Below are 6,000 nucleotides of genomic sequence, written 5' to 3'. Positions count from 1 at the left end.
TTTACGTGAGGGAAAACTCAAATTATCCCCTAAATTAAAAGACTCATTTAAAATCCATGCTAAAAATAGAGGCTCTATTTAACCTATTTAATTATGTCAATATTCAAAATCTAATCGAAATTTAGGGATTAAAAGGGTCAAAGTCTAAAGTATCGAGTTCTAAAAGATTAAAAAAGTTTGGGACCTAAATTAATAATTTCTAAAGTTGAGGGACTAGTTAAAACTTAATTATTACCTAAATTATTAACCTAAAATTTTAGAAAATATTAATTATTAATTGATTTTTAATGGAACAATTGATTCGAGTAATCGGACGTATAATGCGAAAACTCGACTCGAATTGCTCCCTAATTAATACTATAGTGTCATCCTAATTTCTAATTTTGTTTCGAATATTAATCCTAATTATAAAATTAATAAAATTGCAAAATAAATTAAATAATAATAAAATTAAATAAAACAATAAAAATAATAAATAATAAAGAAAATTAAAATATACAAGGACTTAATTATAATAAGATCTAAATGTATAGATTAAATTGCAAGAAAACAAAAGAAAATAACTAAATAAAAATAAACATGGACCAAAATGTAAGAAATTGAAATTTAGTAGCTAAATTAAGATCTAACGAGGGCCAAATTGAAACAAATAAAACTACGTAACAAAATAAAAAATAAATTAAAAATGAAAGGTACAATGACCAAAATGTAAAAACATGACTAAATTTGAAGGACTAAAATAGTAAATCTACCAAATAATTAAAAAAATACATTGTAAATTGCTGTAATATCAATTTCAGTCCCTACATTGACTAAAATCTAAAAAAGGCAAAGTTATAGGCATTTAAGACGTAATTTTACAATTAATATAGTATATATATACCAACCTTTACTCTTTTTTGTTTTATTTTTACCTAAAACACAAAAAAAATGAGAACTCGTAAGAGCTCTCTCAACCCTTCCCTGGTCGACAATAAGTCGGCCACCCCTAGCGACGGTCGAAAAAAACAAATTGTCCCAAAATGCTCTAGATCGATAGATCTAATCCCTACACCCCAATTTGGGACTAAAAATCGCAAAACAAGCTCTAAATAGCCCCCGAAAAACCCCTTGACGCTTAGGTTTCTCCTACTTCGACCACCGTCGCTCGACTAACGGCTTCCTCACAAGGTAACTCTCAAACCTTTCTCCTTTTCTTTTCCTCTTTACTGTAAAAAAACGTGATTTATATGTATGTATTTGACTTGCTTATATTTTTCGAAAAAGAGAAAAAATATACTTGCATGCATTTCGAACATAAAAAATAGAAAAATTTTACCCTTTGCTCTTGCTTTTATTTCTTTATGGAAAAACCGAGAGAAAAAAACCTTACAGTTATTTCTTTTTTTGTTCGAATCTTTTTCCTCTGTGTTCATACATTTCGTTCGGCTTTTTATAGCCAAAATTTTACATAATTTTAATATAAAAAATCACAACTTAGTGGAGTGGTTGTGCATTTAATCTTACATAATCACGAGATGATGAAATGATAGGTGTTGAAATATGCGATGGTGGGACGGTATGTGTTGAAAATTTGAAAATTAGTGATTACACACAATATTACAAATAAAAATAATTAAATTAAAAACAATCATCGAGTACCAATCTTGAAATTTCACTGAGTTTATTATTCTTATTTCAAGCCAATAAAAAACGATGATCAACCGTAAGCCTCGTTAACCCGATGGGCTCGTAAATTTCAAGGCCTGCTATCATGAAAAAGAAAGCATACACAGAAAGTGTAAAATAGCAGCAATCCTCTTTTTGTCTAGTATATATCCCTTCCATTTTTGTAACTATTTTTCACCAACACAATTGGTTTTTCCCTTTCGTGTTTAATTTTCTTCCAATAATTTTTTCCTATTTCGCTTAAATTTGTATGAGTTCGAGGTGTCTTGGAGCTTCAATTTGGATTTGATGTCGAAAAGTAGTTTATGAAATTTGAGCGCTTTTTTCAGATATGTTTTGGTTTATTTGTTCCTTGAAATTGTATTCCGGTTTGATTAAAAATTTATGAATTCTATTGAATTTGATGATGATACGCCCGATTTCATAGATCTGGAAAAGATAAATCGACGATCGAGCTGTGTTGTAAAAATTATCGGTCAAATGGAACTAGAATTTAGCTCCTTAAAAAAATCTTTGTATAATGAACGGGTTTGATTTTTTTTTAAATTAGGTAGTATCTAGAATTCTGTGATTTACATCTGAGAACGTTAATTCTTTGAGTTTTTTTTTTAATATTTTTGTTGTTTGATTCAATGTAAAGGAGGAAGATAGATTTTGAATATCTTTCCTTTTATGAAGAGAAAAGAGTCAAAAGGGTTTTAGAATCTCAGGGACGTAGTTTTTCTCCTAAGTGTAGGAGTTTCGATGACAGTTGCTGGGATAGTTTTCGAAAAAGAAAATGATTGTTATATTGTTTTTCGAGCTTGATTGCATGGGAACGACGAATTTTGGGTTTGGAGCTGCTAAGGTGTAGGTGAAGTATGCTTTTGTAGTTTTTCTGTTTTTCTAAATACAAATTTGAGGTTTCTCACCATTGAGTCGAGTCTTTGGTTTTAATGGATAAGATTGAGGATGATGCTCGATATCCTCCTAATCCATATGGTGTTAATCACCAATAGGTTTATGGTTCTTTGAATGGCCAAAAGCTTCCTGTAAGAAATCTTCCATATTCTAGATCAACTGGGAACCGATATGTTAACGATGATGATGATGAAGAAAAAGATGAGGGGGATTTGGGAGGGGAAGAGAAGAACCATGACCAAAATAATGATGTTCGGTATAGTGGGAAAAGCATGGATGATGAAAACAACGATGATGACGAGGATGAAGATGAAGATGGTGATACACCGAAACTCTATAATGAGAAGAACAATGACGTTGACTTGGAGAGGCACCCAAAAAAGAGGAAATTGAAGATTTTGATGTCCAGTTATGAATTTGCTCCTCGACGCCCTTGTATAATGGCGCCAGCAGCTGCAGCCCCATCGCCATCGGCGCCAAAGCCCTCTCATGGTGGGAGGAACTCTTTTACGGACTGGACTTGACGTAAGACATTTATTTTACTAGATGCATGGGGTGACCGTTTCTTGCAACGCGGGAGGAAGAGTCTTCGATCCGAAGAATGGCAACAAGTTGCAGAGAAAGTTTCAGAGGTTCCAAATATTGAAAGGACCATGATCGTCTTGTAAATTTTGATGACCTATACTATAACAGTAAAATAGACCTTTTAAAACTAAAACATTAGATATATAAAGAAGTTTACTAATATTTTAAAATTTATTATAACTATAAGAAAACGTTAAATAGTGGTAAAAAATATCTTCATGTAATAATGTGGGCCTTGAACTTAAAAATTCTTGGGCCAAACATCTTAAATATATATATATATATATATATAAAAGACTTAAAAAAAATTGGAGACCCTTATAAAAATTGGGCCCTGTGCGGTTGGACAGCCCACACAGGCCCAAAACTGGTCCTGGAAAGGACTGATTATAGTGTAAAATATACAAGTGGTCCCCTGATTATAGTGTATTATTCTGTTAAGTCTCTAGTCTATTAAAAGTTATAAAATGATCCATTGATTATAAGGTATTGTTTCGTTGAGTCCTCTAACTATTAAAAGTTACAAAAATGATCACCTGATTATTCATATGTTTTAAACTCGTCGTTTAAAATTTTGACGATTGTTTGAGTTAGACGTTAATTTGCTGACTAAGATATGATAAAATCATATTTTAATGATGTCTACTAACATTGTTGATGCTTTCAAGCACTGATTCGATGACATAATGTTTCAAACACTGACTCGATGGTAAAGTATAAACATAGAGACAATCCAAAATATACAAATTAAATGATTTTGAGATAAGATTTTATTATATCACAGTCAACATGTTAATATCCAACCAGGGCCGATTTTGGGCTTGTGCGAGCTGCCCAACTGCACATAGCCCAATTTTGATAAAGGCCTCCAAATTCTTTTAAGTCTTTTGTATATATGTGTATTTAAGATGTTTGACCCAAGAATTTTTAAGTCCAAGGCCCACATTATTACATGAAGATATTTTTTTACCACTATTTAACGTTTTCTTATAGTTATAATAAATTTTAAAATATTAGTGAACTTTTTTATATATCTAATATTTTAATTTTAAAATGCATATTTTACTATTATGAGATAAGACCACCAAAATCTACAAATAGGCCCGGCTAAATGTTGTTGTATAATATGTTGGTGCCTCATCCCAGATGCCATTATGAGTTAGAATTTTTAATTTTTTTAACTGACATCGTCACTTTTACTGCCTTAACGGTTATATAACATGTAACCGAGTAATAACCTTGGTTTTTAAAGGCACAAGGTGCACCGAAGTGTAAAAGTTCCCTAGAGCTTAGGCGTAAGGCGTAAGGCGTAAGGCGTAAGGCGTAAGGCGTAAGGCGTAAGGCGTAAGGCGTAAGGCGTAAGGCGTAAGGCGTAAGGCGTATTCTTTTTTATGCAAGGCATACCGTTTGCGTTATATATAAATATAATTTTTAATTTTTAATTTCAAAGTAAATTAATGAAATCTCTTATTATTTTATTTAAAAGTTATATAAATTTTGATTTAGTTAATATTTTATATATTTTCTTATTAAAATAATAAATTATAATGATTTGTTTTTAAAGTTAATATAACTATGAGTATATTAATAAAAGTTAAAAAAAATATTAGTGTAAACAAATTTGTTTTGAAATAAGAAAAGAGTTGGCAAAGTTTTGATCTGGTATTGTCCACACAAATTAACAAAGAATTAAAAACAGTGGGAGACACTTATCCTAAGGTGAGAGGAGTCAGGGACAGACAGTGGCACTATCCTATTTATATTTTAAACAACAACAAAAAAAGTGAAGGGATAGGTGGTGATACTATCCTACTTACTCTATCAATCTTATTATTTTATAGATTAGATTTATTTTATTATTATTAAAGCAAAAAACTTACATGGTCAGTGGTGGCTGTTGCAATGGCCGGTGAAGAAGAAAATCACGGTGGTGGAAAAGAGATACGTGCAATAAAGAAATGAGATTAGGAATTTTGTTTGGTGATTGTATTGTATGGTTAGTGAGTTTTTTTTAAGTTCGGGTTTTTTAATATTAAAATATAATAATTTATTAAAATAGTAATCTAAAAATGAAAGACGTAAAGGCGCTGCGCCCGACGCTTAAAGCCCAGAGGCACGCCAGGCGGACGCCATGTTCAGTGCCTAGCTGCCCCTCACGCCTAGGCGCACCCGAGACGCACATTTTAAAACCAAGATAATAACATCAAGTTGATCTCTTGATTAGGTTAAGATTTCTAAATTCTAATTCATGATAGTTAACAGTGCACAATCTCTTTTACATTATCTAGTCTGGGCAACATTAAGGCTGTCAGTCCACCAATAGCATGGGCGACCGATTGGTTTAGTCGGTCAATTTTTGATTCCTTTTTTTCAACTTTTCCCAACTGTTTTTAGCTTCTTCTTTTTTATAACAATTTTCAAGTAATCAACTTAAGGCGAGGCCACGAGACAAATATACTAGAGTAGAGAGAGGGTCGAATCAGCCAAGACAATGCCGTCAAATTTGGAATCATCTGACATTGTTGTTTATATGAACTGTTAATACAATGTGCCAGCCGATCAAAGAAAGATGTATGCATATGCCCATTCAGTGAATTTGTAATGTTGTTTGAAAAGATAACAGTCCCACATAATTAGACACCTCGTCTCATCTATGAAGTTCATGTAGTGAAAACTCCAAAAGGAACATGAGAATAATACTCGGAGAATAAGAGCTCTCTCTTCCTCATAAAAAATAATGCACTTGAGGATCTAAGTTACAGTTCGAAGAATTTCCTGAAATATCCTATCAAACTTCAGAATGAGAATGTGAAGACTTGATTGTTTGCCTTCACTTGAGGATCCAAG

The 6,000-nt window shown here is 32.0% G+C and overlaps 1 pseudogene; it reads left to right on the top strand.

The window, feature by feature from the left end:
• The first annotated feature begins 2,316 nt into the window (after nucleotides 1-2,316).
• On the top strand, nucleotides 2,317-3,236 carry LOC120148559 (annotated as a pseudogene).
• The last annotated feature ends 2,764 nt before the right edge of the window (nucleotides 3,237-6,000 follow it).

Source organism: Hibiscus syriacus, unplaced genomic scaffold (genome assembly GCF_006381635.1).
Source record: "Hibiscus syriacus cultivar Baekdansim isolate YM2019G1 unplaced genomic scaffold, ASM638163v2 tig00110963_pilon, whole genome shotgun sequence".
Classification (NCBI taxonomy): Eukaryota; Viridiplantae; Streptophyta; class Magnoliopsida; order Malvales; family Malvaceae; genus Hibiscus; species Hibiscus syriacus.
Note: the sequence above shows the minus strand (reverse complement) of the source record. Positions and strands in the feature narration are given on the sequence as shown.